Source organism: Quercus robur, chromosome 10 (assembly GCF_932294415.1).
Source record: "Quercus robur chromosome 10, dhQueRobu3.1, whole genome shotgun sequence".
Taxonomy (NCBI): Eukaryota; Viridiplantae; Streptophyta; class Magnoliopsida; order Fagales; family Fagaceae; genus Quercus; species Quercus robur.
In genome coordinates this window covers 2341695-2365452 of record NC_065543.1, presented here as the reverse complement: position 1 = coordinate 2365452, position 23758 = coordinate 2341695, and the positions used below count along the sequence as shown (strand labels likewise).

The window sequence follows — 23758 nt, the reverse complement described above, 5'->3', positions numbered from 1 at the left end:
GTAGTGAATTGAGCGCTCAGCTCCTTGAAGGTGCCGATGGAGTTTGGTGTTAGCCGGCTGAACCAAATCCTTGCTGCGCGATGGAGTTTTGGATGTGAAACTAATGTGTGTTTGTGACTTTGTGTGAGTCAAAGAGAGAAGAAGTAACTTAGGGAGTTTAGTAGTCGAGGGAGTTGAAACTTGAGAGGGTATTTAAGCATTTGAATGCACATTTAGTTTTGGGAAAATGGTAAGGTCACGAATTGATGACGTCGAAAATTGTCACCAATGGGTCACACCGTACTCGCGACTCGAATCGAACCTGCACGACAGAAGCAATCGAAAGAATCCTTCAGAGAGCACCGGTGTGGTGCCGGCCAAAGGCTCTCCGACGGTCAAGTTAGAATTCTTTTGTTTTACTTAGAGCGTTAGAGTGGGTCAATTAAAGCGTACCTCGATTTCTGAGGGTGGCAGGCCTTTTATAGTGATAAAGGGTTGACTTTTCTCCTTGGTTTCCAAATCTTTTCAATGTGGGACTCTCATACAAATTCCCTTGAGCGTAGTGAGTCAAGATTTCCGTTTTCGGATCATAGGGCTTTTCTAGGCGATAGAGATTTTGGATCATGGGCCCTTACTGTGCCTGTCAGCGATGGGCCTTCAAAGCGCGTGGGATAATCCTTGCACAGGCCCAACAGTCTCAACCCGTCGCTTCAGGTAGGCCAGGCAGGGCCGTCAGGCAGGGCCGTCAGGCCCGTCAGGCCGTTCAGGTGGGCCCGTCATGCCCATCAGGTGGGCCCGTCAGGCCCGTCAGGTGGGCCCGTAAGTCCCGTCGTAGGCCTTATATCTTACCATCTTCACGAATTATTTTATAAACTTTTTACAATGTGTATGTTAATATGGTGAGTGATTATTGATAAGTAAAATAGTGATGCCAGTGGTGAGCCAAAATGAGAATCAATAAAAATTTGTCATATCAATAGTTGGTAAAAATGTTATAAAATAAACTGTAGCAGTAACATTACTCTTAGTTTTAAGAAAGTGTAGACATAAATTTAAAATTTGATAACAAATTTCACACTTGGCTGATGTGACAAATTGTTAGTGATAGGTAAAAAAATGTTTTATATATATATATATATATATATATATCAATGGTGGGTTTAGATAATAACAAATTTTCATTGCAACTCAACTGGTGTGAAAAATATTGTAAAATTTTTTGTGTTTGTAATATTGCTCTTAATTTATCACTTTTTAGAGTGTTACCAGCAAAAGTTCAACAAAATATGATTTTATCTCCAAAAAAAAAAAAAAAAAATACTCTTTTACTTTTATTTTTTATAATTCGATAGTTACACAGAGGCATGTACATTCTAGATGTTTTTGATGGAAAGACTAGGAGGTGCTAATTGAACTACAAGACTTATAAAAAATTTATCACTCTTTTATTTTGTATATGGATTTGGCTTACCTCTAGTACTTTTTTAACTGAAATATCCATTTATTTTAATGAAAAACTGCTACATCACCCACTAACTAAATGAAAAGTGGAGATTAAAATTCATTACCATTTGCCATTATATATTTAAAACAGCAAGAGATGTCCAGTTAAAAAAGTAATGGAGATAAGCCAAACTCCTTATATATAAATTTGAAATGAAATAATTATGATAGTTATTTATTGACATTTATTTTGGTTGTGATTGTACATGCAATATTAAATTTGAAATTGGAAAATTATTGTAGTCACTAATAAGTATTTAGAATTTTTTTTTAAAAAAAATTAACTAACCATTTATGTTTTTCCTTTCCCAATCTCTCTCTTTCTCCCCTTCTTAATTCGTATATGGGTTTGGGTAATGTATGTCTTTAAGTCATATATTAATCATTTATTTTAGAAAACGTTTTATGGAAAATTGAAATGGCTGAGAAAAAGCTAGTCACTTTTTCAATTTTCCATACTAAGATAATTAAGACATGATAATAAATGCATTTATCTCACTCAAAAAAAAATCCTTAAGAATATTTTGACATAAATGTAAAAAGTTAAGTTGGTTTCAAGTTACATCTTGTGTAACTTTAAGCAATGTTACGCCACTCAAATTTTTTTTTAATTGGATGCTAATTTTGATAAATTCACCATTAGATTGCATTATCTTCGTACATTCTTCATGCTTGTAAAATTTCAAGGAGATCAATGATTAATAGCTAGTCATGTCATCGCAATTGTTTAAATTCAAGTTTTTGTGGTTTAAAAGAATGCATAAAAGATGATTTTACGAATTGGATTGTCAATAATATCCAATTGATATGAAAATTGACATGAATATTTAGAACATATAGAGCATATAATTCAATTGTGAGATTTTCAAAATATGAATTTTATTACAAATAATTGGGTGGTGTAACATTACTTAGAGTTACACTAAGTGCAATTTGAACCCAACTCTCTCTCTCTCTCTATATATATATATATAGTATGCACATTTGTTCCACGGATTAAGATTTTAATAGAGTTTGAACTATATTAAGGGCACAATGAGTTTATTTTCAATGATCTCTAATGTTGAATTACAATTATGTATTTATAGGAAACAAACTCTAATCTTGTTGGCCCTCGTAGTTCAACATAATTAGCTAGTTAATTCAACATTTGCTCTATGAATTAAACCATGTTAAATGAGCTGCATGTGCTCAAATCCTAACTAACTCATCATATTCTCAAGTCTCAACTAACTAACTAACTAAAGGGATTACAACAATTTTTCGATAAGTACCACATGGCCTTATCCTAATAGTCCTATTATCCCCATGTACATTAATAATTCCAACATGTCTTAAATTTGATTAACATGTTTGGAATTGTAACTAACTAATGAACTAACTAACTAAACGCAACATTACAATAATTATTATCTATATAGAGGTTTCTATCACCATACTCAAGACACATTAAGGTTCCTAGAATTTGTTTATATATGGTCCTAGTTTGCCAGCCTAGTCCTATAGACTCAATATTGTTGTTTGAAAAATTGCATATAAAGTATGAAAGTTCAAAAACGTGTACAAAAACACTTTTGAACGTTTAGACCCCCAAAAACCAATTTAATCAACACACGCAATATGTTAAACAATAGTGTGCGGAAACTTAACATATGCTATAACATGGTATTGATTAAACAACTATCTAAGCCACAACAAAATAAACCACAGCAGATAATGTAAAGGCAGAGATAGAGAGGAAGGAAGATGCAAACACAGCGATAACACCAGATATGTTATCGAAGAGGAAACCGAAGACCTCGGCGAAAAACCTCTCCGCCGCCCTCCAAGCGGTAATCAATCCACTAGAAAATACAGTTGGGATACAAGGACAGCAATAGACCCTCCAAGCCTAATCTACCCAATGCACCTAAGCCCTCCAAGCTTCTTGCTCCAACGAGGTTGCGCCGAACCTTTTTCTTTTCTAGCTTTCCGGATTCCGCTACTTCACCGTAGCATCAACCAATAAAGATTGGCTCCTTCCTAACTGCTTCCCAGAACTCCAAACGACTGTCTCACAGAGATGATAATGGTGAGAACCAGGTTTGGTATAAAGGCCTCTCAAGGATTTGACAATGGAGAGGAAGAGAGTGAGGGATTTTGATGAGACTCTAAGGTAGAGATTGTGGGTAAAACAATCTGGTTTTTCTTTAGGGTTTCTCTCTCAAAATTCTCTCTGGAAGCTCTCTTTCAATCGTGGGTTAAAAGGGTATTTATACTGAAGAGGAGTGGAATGCGAAACGTCAGGTTTTTCCAAAACAGGGGTGACTCGCGGCTTGACCTCGCGGCTTGACTAAGTCGCGAGTTCCAGTCGCGAGTTAACCGTATGGCCAGTTGTCCTGTTTTGTCCTGTAGTGCTCCAGCTAGCATGACTGTTCATCTTCCAGCATGCTTGGCACGTGTGCAGATTCTGGCGGGTTGAAGCCGCGAGTCCAGTCGCGAGTCCCAGCCGCGACTCTCTGTTTTCTTGCACACTCTTGAGCAATCTTCACACTATCTCACTCACTACCCTTACAACAATCCCACCTAAATACAGGGTTACTAAATGCTGAATTACAAGCAAATTTGGCACGGAATAAAGCCAATTAGATGGTTGAATAAATTCAACCTTACAATCTCCCCCTTTGGCTATTCCGTGACAAAACCCTAAAACAGACTCTAGACTTAACATGTGAGTTGGGAACAGTTGATCAAAACTCACTCACACCTAACTCTAGAAGCTGTGAAGCACTTGAATCATATGAACATAAACTCCTGAAACACAACAATACACCATGATCATTGTAAGCAGAAAATTATTAATGCATATGAAACAGGCAAAAAGAGATCAAGCATAAGATGGAGTTAATGAACAAACCATGGCTTGATCAACCAAGTGAACACCACAAGGTAGTGATCACAGTGTTCATTCACACTTGGAATGAACACAAAGACATACAAGTTAACAAGCACAAGGCAAGACACTTGTATGCTCAACACTCAACCAATGCATAGCACACAAGGCATATGCATCTAGGAACAATCCTACAAGGGCACAAGAGTGACAGTACATAAACCACAATGCTGAACATTTAGATTTAAAATACTGATTTCACATAGCATAAAGGCTGCACTTAAGCATGGTACATACCACAAGGCCTACAAACTATGCATAAAACATAAACCCTCAAAGCTTACAAAAGCATATGGGTACAAACTAACAAATACCTGAATAACAGTTTTACAAAACATAATATATCAACTTAAAGAGAAGAAGGAAACAAAAAAAATAAAGACACTCCCCCTTAGATAGTGACACTCCCCCTTAGGGTAATATCCTCCCCCTCTGATTATGCCTATCACTCCCCCTTTTTGTCATGGAATAGGCTAGTCATCCTCTTCTAGTTTTCTCTGAATTTGATCCAACTGAGTCTGAAGAGAAGTAAACTTCATGTCCCATCGGTTGCTTTGATGGTGTAGAGAAGCAGTGAGTCCAGACATCTTTGTATTCACCTCGTGGACAAAGGAAACAATGCGATCAAGTTTCTCATCGAGGGAGAGATTGCTGAACTGAGAGTCACTGTGAGATGCAGAAGTTTCTGGTTTGACTCTCTTCCGACTATGTCCAACACTTGCATTGTATGTACGCATGTTGATCGGACTCGGTTTGGGGATAGGAGACTCATCAGTCGATGGATAGATCCCCTTGAGCTTCAAGATCCGTGAAATGAGACTGCAGAAAGGAATGCAGATCCGAGACTCACTGCGAAGAACTGTTTTGCGCAGAACATGAAAGATGTGAGCACAAATGTCAATTTCTTCATCAGAAACCAGATCATGAAGAAACAAAGCTCGTCCGAGATTCATATACCCAGTACTGGACAAAGGGTACAAATTGTGAAACATCACAATTGTAAGCACTCGCAGTTTCGGAGAAAGGGAGGAAACACTGATGGATTTTCCATTTGGCGAGAATTCCAAGTCTTGACCAAGACTTTGTTTTAGAAGCTCCTCATCAGGACATAGATCGTCATAGACCGGTGAATGACGAAAAATTGGTCTGTTAATGTGAAGAATTTCTGCCAGGTATGTAGGAGAGACAGAAAAGCTCTTTTGCCGAACCCAGCACTTAAGTTCATCTCCCTCCACAATTGCATTAGCATAAAATTCTTTAACCAACTCGTCATACACGATATCCGGATCCGAGAGAAGGTAATTCCAATCCTTGTGAGCAAAGCATATCGGGATGTCAGTGTTATGAAGTGAAGGCAGATCCACTGCTCTCTCTAGTAGTGGTGTGGCATGAAGAAAGAAGTTCTCATATGACTGATGTGCTGAATAGGATCTGAACTTATTGGGATCGAATCACTGTGATGAAGAGCGAGTCACTTTCGGGAGAGGTGTGTCTTCATCAACATCAATTACGGGTTCCTTCCCTTTGGAAGAACCTCCTTTCACAGCAGCCTTTTTGAATGGAGACATGACCAGCCTGTATTAGAAACAAGGGAAATGACAAAAACACAATCCAACAGACTATATCAGCAGTGGGTTAGTGAAAATGTAGGAACAATGAAGAAACCCTAACAGCTGGATGAGAATGGTCATAAGAAAAAAATGAGGGACACCAAAGGCCCAACTTAAAACTACACAGTAGAGAGATCAAATATGCCCACAAAAACAGCTGTAAAGGGACCAAAATCAACACCACATTAACAAGATACCACACAAGATCAAAGTGAAATATGATAGCAACAACAGATCAGACAAAAATTAGCTAACCCTAGCTAAGCATATGATGAAGAACACAGCCAACAAAATAAATGAGCTCAAAACCAGAAGCACAGGTTATCATAAGCTAAGAAAGGACAACGAAACCCAACACAAAACCCACATTCAGACGTGAATAATCCAGAGGGAAAACCATAACAACAGGACAATTAGAGTGCAAGACAAGGAACCATACCTGTGAGTCGACGATTTTTAGCGGAGAAGAAGCAAACAATGGAGATCGACAATGAAGGCACGGTGAGAAAGGGAAAGTGCAGAAGAAAAAGACAATGAATAGTCACAAAAAGATCGAGGGAAAGCAGACAATTTTAAAAACTGACCCTGTATGACCAAAACACGCGATTTTCGCGACTGGTTCAAGTCGCCACACAGTCGCCAGCTCAAGCCGCCAAAGCACTCAAGATGAAAATTTTAAAAAAAATTTTTCTAAGTGTTTTTCGCGACTGGAAGGTCTACCCGCGAGTGAGTCGCGAGCTGAGCCGCGAAAATCTCTGAGTGAATCTCGCGACTGGACCTTCCACTCGCGAACAAGTCGCCAAAACTGACCAGCGAAGATGCGACTGAAACTCGCGACTTGACACACCCGCGACTGAGCCGCCAAAACAGGGCAAAACTGTATTTTTGAAATTTTCAGATTTTTCAGCAAAATACTTTCCAAAAACACCTAATACACTCAAAATTTTTTTTTTTTTTTTTTTTTTTTTTTTTTTTTTTTTTGTGCTTGAATTAACAAAGATTGAGTATGTGAAAACACATTTTATCAAGTACAATCACACAAATGAATATGGCATTTATCAAACATAAACTTGTGTGTTGTGTGTGGATATCAACAATGAAATAGTCCTTTGTCTAATGTGAAGCTTCAATGATCAATTCAACCAAGGCATACACAATTAGCACTAGATCATGTGACCAATCTCAATTATAGAAATATGAATATATGACTTCCCACACAACTTGATAACATAACTTGGAGCCTTTCATTTGACTCCACTTTCAGCCATAACATTTGATCTTTTGAGGCAATCATCTCTCATTGTGAGAGGGATATATAACATTTTTCTTAGAAGAATAGGCCTTTGGCCTTTTTGAAAGAAATTTCACTTTAAATATAAAGTCGCTTACCCTTTTTCCTAGTCAAATACTAGAATGTGCGACAGGCTTTTGCAGCTCAATATCTCTTTTCATTTGGAGATTTACATTTAGGGAGCTTTTTTTTAGCAAAAAAAATAAAAAATAGGAAGAGATATAGACACAAGTCTATGCAAGTTTCAAGATCAACATAACCATTCACTAATCATTCATGACAAGTTTGAAGATCTATTTACAACAATCACATAGATTTCAAGATGTTTCCCAAAGTGATATGAGTGCATGAAAACAAGCAATGCTCGACAATGCACAAAGCCATTAGCACAAAGGTACAAGGCAAAACGAGTTTTAAGACAAAAAAAAACTCAACAAAGTCAATCAAGTGTTTTGATTTTCAAATTCTTTATGTGATTTTTGGATTTTTGACTCAAGAAACAAAAAGAATGAACAGACACAAACAAAACCAGCAGCAAACACAAAAGAACAAGCAAGCAAGAAACAAGTTGCAAAAAAAAATGTGTGCTCCAACACAGACAGATATATAAACAGTGAAGCACACAACACACAAGAGAGTCAAGGAATTGTACCGACACCAATGGTCTTACGGAGGGATTCAAACCGTGGACCATCGAGAGGCTTGGTGAAGATATCCGCCTTTTGATTGTCAGTGTGTATGAACTCAAGACACACAACTCTTTCCTCTACCAAATCCCGAATGAAATGGTAACGTATCTCTATGTGTTTGGATTTTGAATGCTGAACAGGATTTTTGGAAAGATTGATGGCACTGGTGTTGTCACAGAAGACACACATCGTTTCTTGAGGAATTCCATAGTCATCAAGTAATTTCTTCATCCAAAGAAGCTGAGTGCAGCAACTTCCAGCAGCGATGTACTCTGCTTCTGCAGTAGATAGAGACACTGAATTCTGCTTCTTGCTCATCCACGAAACAAGATTGTTACCAAGATAAAAACAGCCACCTGAAGTGCTTTTCCGATCGTCTACACTTCCAGCCCAGTCAGCATCCGAATACCCAGCAAGACACGCATTTGAGTCTTTTGAATACCACAGACCATAGTTTGCAGTACCACTCACATATCGAATGATTCGCTTAGCAGCAGTCAGATGAGATTCCTTCGGATTAGCTTGGTACCTGGCACAAACGCCCACACTGAAAGCAATGTCCGGTCTACTTGCTGTAAGGTAGAGCAAACTTCCAATGATGCTCCTATACAACGTGGGACTTACTTCAACTCCTGATGAATCCACATTCAGTTTAGTGGCAGAGCTCATGGGAGTGGAGGCATGTTTTTTGGAGTCTAGGCCAAACTTCTTGACAATATTTCTGGCATACTTCTCTTGAGATACAAATATACCCTCCTTCTGTTGTTTGACTTGAAGACCCAAAAAGAATGTGAGCTCCCCCACCATGCTCATTTCAAACTCCTTCTTCATCTCCTCAGAAAATTCAGTAGCACGATCTTCGATAGTTGCTCCAAACACTATGTCATCAACATAGACTTGTGCCACAAGAAGATAATCTTCATCATTTTTGACAAATAGAGTTCGATCAGCATACCCTCTCTTGAAACCTCTATCTAGAAGATAATGTGTAAGACGGTCGTACCAGGCTCTAGGCGCTTGTTTTAAACCATATAGTGCTTTCTTTAATCTTAATACATGATCTGGAAAATGAGGATCCTCAAATCCTTTTGGTTGCTCAACAAAAACCTCTTCATTTAGATATCCATTCAGAAACGCACACTTAACATCCATTTGATAAAGTTTGAACTTCAAGGTGCACGCAATGGACATGAGGATTCGAATGGATTCGAGTCTTGCCACCGGAGCAAATGATTCATCAAAATCTACCCCTTCTACTTGTGTGTAGCCTTGAGCCACCAATCGAGACTTGTTTCGAATTATCTCCCCATCTTCATCAGTTTTGTTTTTAAAAATCCACTTTGTGCCTATAACATGAACGTTCTCAGGCCGTGGAGCAAGTTCCCACACGTCATTTCTCACAAACTGATTCAGCTCATCATGCATTGATTCAACCCAATTCTCATCTAGAAGAGCCTCTTCAACCCTCTTTGGTTCAAACTGTGCAAGATAACAGTGATATGTTACATGATTGGCTAGCAGAATATTTCCTTTCCTGAGGCGAAGACCGTCATCAAGTGATCCTATGATATTACTTTCCGGATGATTCTTGAGAATTCTTGAGGAAGGCCTTTTTGAAGTGGAAACTTCATCACTACGAGAGATAGGAGGATGAACTTCTGGTGGAGTAAGAGGACTTGAAGTTCTAGACATCGATCTCGTTTCCCTTCTTGGGTTGATGGGAGTCGATTCTACTTCTGGTATAGGTTCTTCACCTTCTATATCCAAAGCTTCTACCTCAACATCAGGCTCTTCGGTGCTCGACCCTTCTACATCATCAATCATTTCCACCTTAGGTAAGGCATCATCAATCTTGACATTTATGGATTCCATCACAGTCTTTGTTCTCTTGTTGAACACTCTATATGCTCGACTTGTAGTAGAGTAGCCAAGGAAAGTACCCTCATCACTTCTTGCATCAAACTTCCCAAGATTCTCTCGATCATTTAAGATATAACATTTACTTCCAAATACCCGGAAATACTTCACTTTAGGCTTCTTCTCATTCCATATCTCATATGCAGTCTTCTTTGTACCAGCTCGAAAGAAAATCCTATTGCCAATGTGACACGAGGTGTTGACAGCTTCTCCCCAAAAGTTTTGAGGTATTTGTTTATTCAGCAACATGACTCTTGCCATCTCCTGAATCACACGATTTTTTCTCTCTACCACTCCATTTTGTTGTGGAGTTTTGGGAGCTGAAAACTCTCTTTTAATACCACTCTTCTCACAGAAGGACTCGAATCTTGCATTCTCAAATTCTCTCCCATGATCACTTCTAATCTTGGCTATTGGAATCCCCTTTTCATTTTGTAGTTTCTTGCACAGAATCTCTAGCCTCTCACAAGCTTCTGATTTTTCTCTAAGGAATTCAACCCAAGTGTATCTTGAGTAGTCGTCCACAATGACCATGATATATCTTTTTCCCCCTAGGCTTTCAGTTCTGGTGGGCCCCATCAGATCAACATGAAGTAGCTCCAAGCAGCGAGAGGTGGCTATCACATTTACCTTGTGATGGCTTGCCTTAGTTTGCTTCCCCATTTGACATGCACCACAAATGGTCTTCTCTACTTTTCCAAACTTAGGAAGTCCCTCAACTGCTTCAAGTTTGGAGACTTTGGCAACTTGTTTGAAGTTGGCATGCCCAAATCTGTGATGCCACAGCTCCAACATATCGACCCGAGCACTTCTACATGATATTGGTGCCGTGGGAACTATTCCATAACAATTATCCGTAGTCCGATTTCCTTCCAAAACCTGAATCCCCTCTTTATTGATGATCAAACATCCTTTCTTGGAGAATTGTACCAGAAAGTTGTCATCACAAATTTGAGTGATGCTCAGCAAATTTGCCTTCAGCCCCTTTATGAACAGCACATCTTTCAACAGAGGCAAACCGGGTATCTCAATGGTTCCTTTGCCTAGGACTTGAGCATGGCTTCCATCCCCAAAGGTCACATAGTCACCCACCTTTTCTTTGAGTGACTTAAACAGTGACTTATCCCCTGTCATATGGCGAGAACACCCACTATCAAGATACCACAGGCAAGCATTAAACACTTTTAAAGAGGTATGCACAAATACGTTCACATGTGACAGACACTCTTGACCTTCAAACACAAACTCATCATCAGGTTTCATGCTACTTTTAGATTGATTTTTCATTTTCAGATTCTCAATCATTTCACACAACATTCTATTCTTTCTTTTATATTTCTTAATCAATGATTTTGATTCAGATATGCTACTGTGTAAGACAAGATTCTGATTCTCAAGAAATTTCAGCATGTGAACAAAAATTCTAGCATGTTTCTTAGTTTTTAATAACTCTACAAGGTCATCAGAAAGACACCTTTCAGTCATGTGCATAGAGACATTTTCACAAACACTTGAGCTACAATTCAACATGGTATAAACAAGAATAGCAACCACAACACAGGGGTCTAGGATCACACAAATGGTAATGACACCAAACAGCTGTGTACCCGCTCTGATACCAATTGAAAGTTCAAAAACGTGTACAAAAACACTTTTGAACGTTTAGACCCCCAAAAACCAATTTAATCAACACACGCAATATGTTAAACAATAGTGTGCGGAAACTTAACATATGCTATAACATGGTATTGATTAAACAACTATCTAAGCCACAACAAAATAAACCACAGCAGATAATGTAAAGGCAGAGATAGAGAGGAAGGAAGATGCAAACACAGCGATAACACCAGATATGTTATCGAAGAGGAAACCGAAGACCTCGGCGAAAAACCTCTCCGCCGCCCTCCAAGCGGTAATCAATCCACTAGAAAATACAGTTGGGATACAAGGACAGCAATAGACCCTCCAAGCCTAATCTACCCAATGCACCTAAGCCCTCCAAGCTTCTTGCTCCAACGAGGTTGCGCCGAACCTTTTTCTTTTCTAGCTTTCCGGATTCCGCTACTTCACCGTAGCATCAACCAATAAAGATTGGCTCCTTCCTAACTGCTTCCCAGAACTCCAAACGACTGTCTCACAGAGATGATAATGGTGAGAACCAGGTTTGGTATAAAGGCCTCTCAAGGATTTGACAATGGAGAGGAAGAGAGTGAGGGATTTTGATGAGACTCTAAGGTAGAGATTGTGGGTAAAACAATCTGGTTTTTCTTTAGGGTTTCTCTCTCAAAATTCTCTCTGGAAGCTCTCTTTCAATCGTGGGTTAAAAGGGTATTTATACTGAAGAGGAGTGGAATGCGAAACGTCAGGTTTTTCCAAAACAGGGGTGACTCGCGGCTTGACCTCGCGGCTTGACTAAGTCGCGAGTTCCAGTCGCGAGTTAACCGTATGGCCAGTTGTCCTGTTTTGTCCTGTAGTGCTCCAGCTAGCATGACTGTTCATCTTCCAGCATGCTTGGCACGTGTGCAGATTCTGGCGGGTTGAAGCCGCGAGTCCAGTCGCGAGTCCCAGCCGCGACTCTCTGTTTTCTTGCACACTCTTGAGCAATCTTCACACTATCTCACTCACTACCCTTACAACAATCCCACCTAAATACAGGGTTACTAAATGCTGAATTACAAGCAAATTTGGCACGGAATAAAGCCAATTAGATGGTTGAATAAATTCAACCTTACAAAGTATATAGAGAGTATTTCTCTAAATTAACGATTCACATTTTTTTTAGAAGAATAAAGATGAAACGTCAATGCAAGCAACAAAAGTTTAATTAAGCAAGTTGCTTGTACTTTGACATTCTCATTAGTTTTAAGCATATTTACTGATGCACAAAAGTAAATATTCTACTCTAGAACATGGGATTATTCCCAAGTATCTTTTATATATATATAGAGTTGGGCTCAAGTTACATTTGGTGTGACTCTAAGTAATTTTAGATCACTCAATAACTTGTTCTAAAATTTATATTTTGAAAATCTCACCGTTGGATTACATGTTCTATGTGTTTTTAATATTCATGCCAATTGTCATGTTAATTGGATATTATTTTCCATTTGATCCATAAACTCATCTTTTATGTATTATTTTAAGCTACAAAAATTTGAATTTAAAAAATTGATTGATGATATAACTATTAACCTTTGATTATCTTAAAATTTCGCAAGCATGGAGAATATACGAAGATAATGTAATCTAACAGTGAATTTGTCAAAATTCTCATCCAATTAAAAAATATTAAATGATGTAATATTGCTTAAAGTTACACCAAATGTAACTTGAATCCAAAATTAGTTAATAGTTTAAACCACTTATCACTAAAAAATCCTAACCATAGTTAGTCACAGTTGGTTACCTTGAAAATGGAGGAAATTTATTTTAATGACTAAAACGGAGTATATTAAGACAGGGAGGACCTAAAGAACACCATAATGGACCTATCCAATCCCTTTTTTTTTTTTTACTTTTTTTGAAAGAAAAAAAAAAAAAAAAAAAAAAAAAAAAAAAAAAAAAAAAAAAAAAAAAAGCATGTAATCATCATCTCAAGCCCCATGGTACATTGCCACAAAAGTTTTTTTTGTATGCCCATGAGTACTATCTGCTCATAGAAAGGTGTATCATTACTCAACCCCTTTATTATGATTTCTACATATTAGAAAGTATGGGTTAGCATTAGTACTAATACCTACGACCGCATGGCACTTGGTTCGAAGTAATGAATCTTTTCGAGGGCTTCCTACAGCTTCTCTGGCGGTTATCCAATCCCAATTTAAGTAAGCATTATACCATTTATATTACTACATTCAACAATATTCTTTATTGTTGAATATGTGGTATCAGAATCATGATTCAAAAGATGAACTGTTCTCTGAAGCATCTGTTGCAAATAACCCATATTACCCCTACAATCAAGAAGAATTCAGTCATGATGAAGAAGACACTCCTAATTTAGCGGAAAATTGATTCTCATATTTGTCTGGCCTGTACAAAGGCCAAAATGCTACAATATTTTTCCTAGTGAAGTCCTGATTATTGTGCTGCTTGTCCCTCACAAAAGATGCTACTTTTGATAAAGTTAATTCCTAATGATTATGGTCATTTTGTTACTTTCGGCACAAAATGCCAAAATAGTGAAGACTAGTTCTTTGAACTGAAGTTCCGGACTTTGCTCTTGCTGTCTTGAGTTGAAAAGTGAAAAGTTACTATTCACCGTCACTATTCACTATTACTATTCATTATGCTTTTTCTACCTATTTAAGAAGGGATGTCCCTTATGAAAAGACCCAAAATTTTCTTTAGAAGAATTTTCCCTAGAGAATTCCTTCCGAAGTGTTCCTCTTAGGCATATTTCTCTTCTTTAGGATTTTCTTCTACTACTTTCCTACAAATCTTGTAACTAGAACTAGTTTCAAGTCTTGTACCTATTGAAATCCTATAACTATTACTGCTATAAGTACTGTTGTTTATTTTCAATAATAACTACTTTCAGCTTTGTGTTTAAAATTCTTGCTACTACCGCCTTTTTAGCTGGTTCTACTTTGATTATTTTCAAATTGTTGCTACCGCCTTCTTGGCTAGTTTTACTTTAATTACTTTATATTTTCAATGTATTATTTACTGTGCTTCTATATTTACTGTGCTTTCGCCTTCAACGCTGTGTTCCACCCCCTTTGTGGTATCAGTAAATATCTATATATATACACACATTAAGTTCAAATTTTTCTATAAAAAAAAAAAAAAAAAAAAAAAAAAAAAAAAAAAGATTAAGTTCCAAGAAGCCTAAAATTTGAATTTTCTTCTAAGAAGCTTACAAAAAGCCATGAATTTTATCCCTAAAACAAATTTGTTTCCATAAAAAACCAGGACACATTTTCTTTAAAAAGAAAATTCTTTTCAAAATGGCTTTGAGTTTTATATGGGAAATTTTTTTTTCAAAATAAATGAATTTTTTTTTGCTTTTAGGATTTCCCACCAAAATCCATTTTTTTTATAAAAAGTTATGAGAAATCCTTTTTCAAAACCTCATGAGATCATGAACTTTTTCAAAATAACTCCAAAAAGTTGTGAGATTTTCAAAAATAAAATACTTATTTTTTAAAATGTAAAGAAATGTCCATTTTTAAGGGATGTAAGGAATATTCTCATCTTTTTTGTGAAACAATTGTAGGGGCCTTCTCTGTGTACGGTGTATTGGGTTGGGCTGCCTCCTACGGTAATGGGCCCAAATATTTCTGAGTAAGGGAGTTGAGGCCGGTCCAATTGTAACTCAACTTGGGCCGGTTTGTGCACAAACTTATGCCTTGTCTGTCAGGAGTAAACTTACGGCAAGCAGAACTGTTGCAAACGAGTTACAGCAGGCAGATATAATAATAATAACCAAAACAGAGTATTCTGATTATTTAAATAAATGGCTATGTAATCCCTACTTATAAAGCATGATAACAGTCATGATAATGTCAATCACAGAGAAAGTGAAGAAAATAATACGAGCTAATCAAATGGGGATAAATCAAGTTTTAAGCTTAGTCTGCCGAAGCAAAGCCAAAGAGGGGAGAACGCCTCTTCTCAATGCAAATAATCTCCCAGGAAAAAGATCCTGCCATGGGGATTAATGGCTTTGAGGGAGTTGGACCTGAATGGTTATTACCCAAAAAGAAAGAGTCCTTGTTTACGTTTTGGAAGAAAGTAAGATTTGAAGGGGGAGAGAGGGAAACCGATCTACCGGTGCATGCCTACTGTATTACCTCTCCTGCTTCCTTAATTTTCTCTCTTTTCTTCTCTGTTTTCTTTCTTATCTTTTTTTTCTTCTTTTACTCTGTTTTTCTTTCTACTCCGTAAAAATGCTCTGTTTTTCGATCTTGTTTTCAGGGCACGACAAAGGCCCTTTTATAGTGTCTGTCGTGACCAATCTTTTACCATTTTGCCTCTTAACCGCCTCTGTCTGGTCTGGGCATACTTGCCAACCACCATGTCTGTGCGACATTCACCCTTGCCAGACAGAGGCAGGTTTGTGTCGTTCCCTAGTCTACCGTAACACTTCTCTCCTGCCACGGTATAAATGCTTTCTCTCTCTACTCTCAAGGCATGCACCCAACGGTTCCCCCTCAAACTTGCCTCTTTTGGGTGGTCTATCATCCCAATAGAACGTACCTCCCAAAAGGGCTTGGGCAGGAGCCGCAAAATAGATCTTTTCCCCTCTCCCCACCACCAAACCATACCCCCTTTACCTCTTACCTCTGGCCCATGGCCCCACCACGTCCTATATTGGCTGGGTACAGGCTGGTGGTGCCTGGGCCTTGCGCGTGTCTTCCTTTTAGATATGTCCAAGAGTCTACTTGTTGCTCATGCGTCTGCCGTGATCTGGAGACTCTCCGTCTGTGTTTTCTGACCTTTCATGTGGGCTTTTCTTTGGTTTCCCGCTCCATTCAGGAGCTGGGCTTTGTACGATGATGGACCTTACATTTCTTTGGCCCATTCTTGATTTTCTTTATTTCCTGCAACGTTGAAATGTTATTCCTGCTGTAATAACTTAATCCTGCTGTACCTCTTTTTGGGCTAGCCCTTTATCCCTTTTCTCAGTGGCCTGTCATGGGCACTGTTTTGCTTTTACTCATGGGCTCCCATGTCCCTTTGGGCATCCATGGCCCGATTGCTTTCTTTGGGCTTCCTCTGCCCGTTTGCTAATTCCACACTCCCATGGGCCTTTTACTAACTTCATTGGACTTCCTCGGCCCAATAACCTTATTCTTATCTTTGGGGTTCATGTGCCTACCATAAACCCTTTACTCTCTTAGTTTGCATTACCTTGGGCCTGCAGTGGCCCTTTCTCACTTTTCTACCTCATACACTGCCCATGGGATGCTATTTCTTTCTTTTCTAGCTTCTTTGAGCCCGCTTGCCTCTTCAAGACCCATTTATTTATTTGTTGGGCCTGTGATCCATTATTCCTGCCGATTGGGCCTAATGGGTTTTTTGCTATCTATTTTGTCAATTCTTTGTAGCCCTCATTATTGGGCTTTTCTGTCTACCTGGGCCTCTACAAATGGCCCTCAACAACAATAAAAAAAATCATTTTCTAAAGGAAGGACCATCTTTTCAAACAATTCTTTTTAAAGACATAATTTTAAGAGGGAGCAAGTCTATAGCTCACCCCAATTGAATTAATGACATCCAATCAATTCAACATTTCGCCCCTCCCTTAAACAAACCATTTTAGTTTGTTGTGTATTTTGCATGAGAATGATAGTTGGAGATAGAATAAATTTGATTTAAATTGTTTTAAGGGTGAAAGGTAACATTTTTATATTCACGTCCTTTTTTTTTTTTTTTTTTTTTTGTGTGTTGTAAAGTAATATTCACATGTTAGATATTTAGTAATTAGTCACAAAATTTGATTTAAATTGTTTTAAGGGTGAAAGGTAACATTTTTATATTCACGTCCTTTTTTTTTTTTTTTTTTTGTGTTGTAAAGTAATATTCACATGTTAGATATTTAGTAATTAGTCACATGCTTGCTATGTATATTATTTCTTACAATGTAGTTTTTCACATGATATTTATATTTACTTTCACACGCTTGTTTGTATACTCTTGCAAATAATATCGTATGATATTTATATGTAAATGCAATATTCACATGTTATGTGAATATATTGCTTGTACAAAAGTATTTTTAAAAAATAAATGCCAAGTATTTAAATTATATTTGAAAATGTGAGGTTTTATCATTTGGATAAGTAGCGTGGAGTGTCTGCCACCTTCCCCACACGTAAACTAAATTTTGAGTCTAAGAATCTTTAGTTTGAAACTTTCATTACCTTAATTAGCTTAGGAGTCCCTAGGAATGACTTTTAGCTAACTAGGTGATTAAATGAATTAGACAAAAGATGATCAATCACACCTAGAATAAACCAATGGTTTGTTGTAACCAGTGCCGGCTCAATGGTATAAGCCATCGATGCGGCCACCTAAGACCCCAAGTGAAAAAAAGGCCCCTAAATTTTAACCAATAGTATTAATTAAGTCAAAATATTAACCAATAAATAAAATAAAATTTTCTTATCAAATGAAAAACAAATAAAAAAGAGAAAGAAATGCTATGTCCACAACATTTTTCACAACATTTTTACAAAAAATCTTAATAGCAGATTGTTAAAGGTTGTTATTGACAGCAAAAACTAATTTTAGTGGTAGGTTCAACTAGAAAAACAAGAAGCAACTTAACATCTAAGATTTGTCATAAAAACATTCTGAATGTAGCACTTCTAAAAGAAAAAAGAAAAGAAAGAAAGCAATTCACAAAAAATTCACAACATTTTTCACAATAGTCAAGTTAGCAAACTTTTACTAGTTTTCAACTAGATTCACCACTGACATCACTCTTTCACTCACCATTATCAATTTGCCACATCAACAAATGTAAAAAGTTTTGTCAAATTTTTTTTTTTTTTTTTGGTATTTATAAACTTAAAAAAAAAAAAAAAAATCTACGTGGTTCATGTTGATTAATAGTAATTTTATATATGAAACAAGATAACCAATTTTCGCCTTGAGCCTCCAAATGCATCAAGCCGCCTCTGGTCGTAACTCCATAAAAGTAAATAAGTAAAGAGACTCACTCAAATGTACATCACCCTAAACCTAATGACACAAATACACACATCATCACATGTGGCCAACCAAAGAAAAGAGATAGTTTTCTGCATTTTTTTGTGTTTGGTAGTATCATAAAAAATGGGTTCAAGAAAAACTATCTATTAACTTCCTTTATTTAGCTCAACAAAAGATAGAGTCATTCTCCACTAAAAATTTATGAAAAACAACTCTATATTGCGTGAAACTAAATAAGGAAAATAACTCTATCTCACATGAAACTAAATAAGGGAAGTTAAGAGATAGCTTTCCAACTCATTTTAAGGTCACTACCAAATATAAGAAAATGAGATAGTTTTCTAGAAAATATTTTTTGAAAAATAATTAATTTTTTAGATAATTTTAATGTCAAAACAATCGTTAAAAGAAAAAGAAAAAGAAAAAAAAGAAGATAAATAACAACATTGCACCCTTCAAAGTTGGGGAGTTGTGGGCCTTTTACCTCACTAAGTAAAATCTAATCAACAAGCGAAAATCCCAAGCTTCAACATAGACTTTGGATGGACTACCTTACTATAGTCGATTTGAAATGTCTCTTTTGAATTTTGATTTTCTGTTTCTTTTCTTCTTCTTTTTTCTCCTTTTTTATTTAGCTTCTTTGATTAACTTATTTTCATGGTATAACTGAATATGCTTCGTTTTCTTGATATTATTCAATATGCTTCATGCGAGTTGTCATTGCAAAATGAAAATAATTCTCTTATAACAACTTTTCATACAAACACCTAGAATCCCCAGAAAAGGGCCTTAGTTTTCAGCATTATATCCCAATTGCAAGGTCAAGCAGGCTCCAAGAATGCCCAATGGACTAGTACTACCACGGGCTTGCAATCAACTTATCATCCAATGACCTACCATAATAATATTAATACTAAAAAAAATAAAAAGTGCTATACATTTTGGCCATAGGATTGAAAGGATAAGAATGTAGATTCTCGTTATGACAAGTCAATACTGTACTAATATCAGCAATACCGGCGGTATACACCGTACTGACCATTAAATCGATATCAACGCTTCTCTAAAATGTACTGTTAAATACATCGAATTGTACCTAGATTTTTTGGATTTCAATCGGTGTTGATATTTTGGTTGGAACAATAAAAAAATGTTATAATATATATATATATATATATATAATGTTATTTGAGCTAATAAATTGGGTTAATGTATTTAGGCAAATATTTGGTCATATGAAATTTGTAGAATTGAATTATATGTTTGTAAACATATAACTAAATAAATACATACAAACATATATATATGGCTCTAACTCTAAAATAGTACACTGGTATTAATTAATACTAAATTATTCCATTTCTTAGACAAAACCAAAACTGCCTTCAATACAAAATTGATTCCCTTGCTCTATAAGCAATTGATCACGGGTTGGATACTATCAGAATATGTGACAGATGCATGGTTACATGAAGCTTTGGCTACTTGATTCTTGTAAGTTAGCACTATGCTCTCCATTGCTAATATGGAGCATGGGTTTCTCGAACTACAATTTAAATTTACAGCAACCTCTGTTGCTGAATTTCCATGAATATCTTGATATGTCACATTACTAATTTTTACACCTGAAGGCTGTTAAAATGGGAAAAAAAAAATGCACACGTCAATTTTCTACTTATTATTTTATTAATAGTGGTAGTATGCAACCTTTAACTGATAAAATTTTAAAAAAAAATTAACATCAAAATTTTTTTATTTTTTTATTATTTTAATTTTAAAAGATGTATTATGAAGCAAAAACTGAAAAATTAGAGATTTTCTTCTTGCAGAGAAGAGGGGTTTAATTTGGGCCCAAAACTAATGATGACTAAAAGTTTAGGATGCCATAATAATGGGCCTAGATTTATAATGTGTATGTGTATGAGTAGTTTCTAAGGTCATAGTGAGGGGCCATGGAAACTGAAATTTATAAGAATCCATATTGTGCAATCTTCTTGAATATGTTAAGGATTTTCATAAGTAAACATATTATTGTTTTAAATTTAAACAACATTTGCATAAATATCCTTCCTGATAAGGACAACCTCTAGAAGGGCAGTAATTTTGATCAATTATAATGGGATTTTGGACATTCATCATATTGACATGTTGGAAAATAATGTTCCTAGCAAACCCATTGCTAGGCCTTGCCCAAGACTTAATTCTCACCCCATTTTGTGTATTGGTAAAATTAGCTGTTTTAACTGTCACGTTTTGGACACCAACCTTGTGCTGGTTTTGGCCTAAACTCCCAATGCTGCACCAACCAATCAAACCCATGACCAATTTGGCATCACCATATAATATTGTTGTTATAGTCACATAATACTTCAATAGATTTAAAAAAAAAAAAAAAAAAAAAAAAAAAAATCCCCTCCAAAACCAGGAAGACCGAAAATCAGTTAATAGTTTATAACAAAAATCAAATGGAAAAGCACACTACTTTCCACTAGAATATGCAAACCAGTCCCAGTTGGTTACCTAGAAAATGGAAGGAATTTATTTTAAAGACTAAAAGGGAGTGAATCAAGATATGGAGGACCTAAAAGATAACCATAAAGACCTAGCAAACAGGTTAGGTAAGGTCAGGTTCAGGTCAAAAACGTGTTATCTTAAATAGGTTGCAACTTGCAAATGGGTTAGGTCGATCGGATTGGATTATAGGTCGATCAGATTGGATTATAGGTCGATTCATACTTTTCACATACAAAAAATATATAAGTAAATGAACAAAAAGTTACCAAATGTCAAAAAAATAAAATAAAATAAAATACTCAATAAAAGTTCAATAACACATATATTCTTAAGTTTAAACAATTTATTGTGGCAAAATATTTCACATACTGTGGCTCCTAAAGGACAACTTTTGCCAGGGGCCTGCAAGCCCACCTTGCCCATCAAGAATCCCATTACCAGATACTGTAAGCCCATCAATATGCTCAAACACAATCCAGTATGCTTTATTTCCAAGGACAGTATAGTCCGATGGGGCCACAAGGGTCCCAATAAGCATAACGTTAACTTTGTTCGGATGTGAAACTAATGTGTGTTTGTCACTTTGTGTGAGTCAAAGAGAGAAGTAACTTAGGGAGTTTAGTAATTGAGGGAGTTGAAACTTGACAGGGTATTTATAGCATTTGAATGCACATTTAGTTTTGGGAAAATGGTAAGGCCACAAATTATTTTATAAACTGCTTTACAAAGTGTATAATGACATGGTGAATGATTATTGATAAGTAAAAAGTGATATTAGTAGTGAGCCAAGATGAGAATTAGTAAGAATTTGTCATATCAATAATTGGTAAAAATGTTGTGAAATAGTCTATATTTGTAACATTACTCTTAGTTTTAAGAAAGTGTAGACATAAAATTAAAATTTGATAACAAATTTCACACTTGGTTGATGTGACAAATTGTTAGTAATTGGTAAAAAAGTGATATATATATATATATATATATCTCAATGATAGGTTTAGATAAGAACCAATAAAAAATTGGCAACTCAACTATTGTAAAAAATATTGTGAAAATTTTTGTGTCTGTAATATTGCTCTTAATTTATCACTTTTTAGAGTGTTAGCCAGAAAAAGTTCAATAAAATATGATTTTATCTCAAAAAAAAAAAAATTGTTTTATTTTTATTTTTTATAATTCGATAGTTACAGTGAGGGAAGAGGCATGTACATTCTGGATGTTTTTGATGGAAAGATTAGGATGTGCTAATTGAAGTACAAGGCTCTTAAAATTTTTCTCACTCTTTTATTTTGTATATAAATTTGAAATGTAATAATTATGATAGTTATTTATAGTCATTTATTTTGGTTGTGATTGTATATGCAACATTAAATTTGAAATTGGATAATTATTGTAGTCATTAATAAGTGTTTACAATTTAAAAAAAAAAAAAAACTAATTGACCATTTATGTTTTTCCTTTCCTAATCTCTCTCTTTCTCCCCTTCTTAATTTGTATATGGGTCTAGTTAATGTATGTTTTAAGTCATATATTAATAATTTATTTTAGGAAACGTTTTATGAAAAATTAAAATGGCTAAAAAAAAAGTTAGTTACTTTTTCAATTTTCCATACTAAGATAATTAAGACATGATAATAAATGCATTTATCTCATTCAAAAAAAAAAATCCTCAGAATATTTTGACATAAATATAAAAAGTTGGGTTGATTTCAAGTTACATTTGTGTAACTTTAAGCAATGTTAGTTACACCACTCAATATTTTTTTAATTAGATGCTAATTTTGACAAAATCATCGTTAGATTACATTATGTTCGTATATTCTTTATGCTTGCAAAATTTCAAGGTGATCAATGATTAATAGCTAGTCATGTCATCATAATTATTTATATTCAAGTTTTTGTGGTTTAAAATAATGCATAAAATATTATTTTATGAATCGGATGGTCAATAACATCCAATTGATATGAAAATTGGCATGAATGTTAAGAACATATAGCGCATATAATTCAATGGTGAGATTTTCAAATTTTGAATTTTATAACTACTTATTGGGTGGTGTAAAGTTGCTTAGAGTTACACTAGGTGCAACTTGAACCCAACCCTAAATATATATATATATATATATATTTATAATGCACATTTAATTTGTTCCACGGATTAAGACTTTAATAGAGTTTGAACTACATTAAGGGCATTTTTGGTATTCTGTCTGAGAATTACGATAAGAATAGTAATCTTTATTACTAAAAATAGAATATGTTGTAATGGAAAAACTAAACTTATTCATAAATTTGATTATGAATTGTAACATTAGAATAAAACTTAAGATATATTTTATGTAAAATCTTACTTATACAATTATATTTCCTAAAAATTTTTTTTTATAAAATTTGGGAGTGAGATTTGTTATTTTTGATGATTTTTTATTTTCATCATTGTTATATGCATATGAAATGTTTCTTTATTTGGAAATATATTAAAATTTAGAAATTATTACACCTACTAAAAAATAACTATTACAACCATATTGGCTATTAGAGAGGAATAATTATTCCTCATTTCATAGAAAAGATATTTATAAGAAATGACTATTCCCTTTAATAAAAACATAACTAAACTACTAATTAGTTATAGTGCGTATTATGTACCCTAAGTTATCAG

The 23758-nt window shown here is 35.5% G+C and overlaps 1 pseudogene; it reads right to left on the bottom strand.

Moving 5' to 3' along the window:
- The window catches only part of LOC126702884 (polygalacturonase-like), a 35096-nt pseudogene extending 13462 nt beyond the window's left edge, over window positions 1-21634 (bottom strand).
- Between the last annotated feature and the right edge of the window lie 2124 nt (window positions 21635-23758).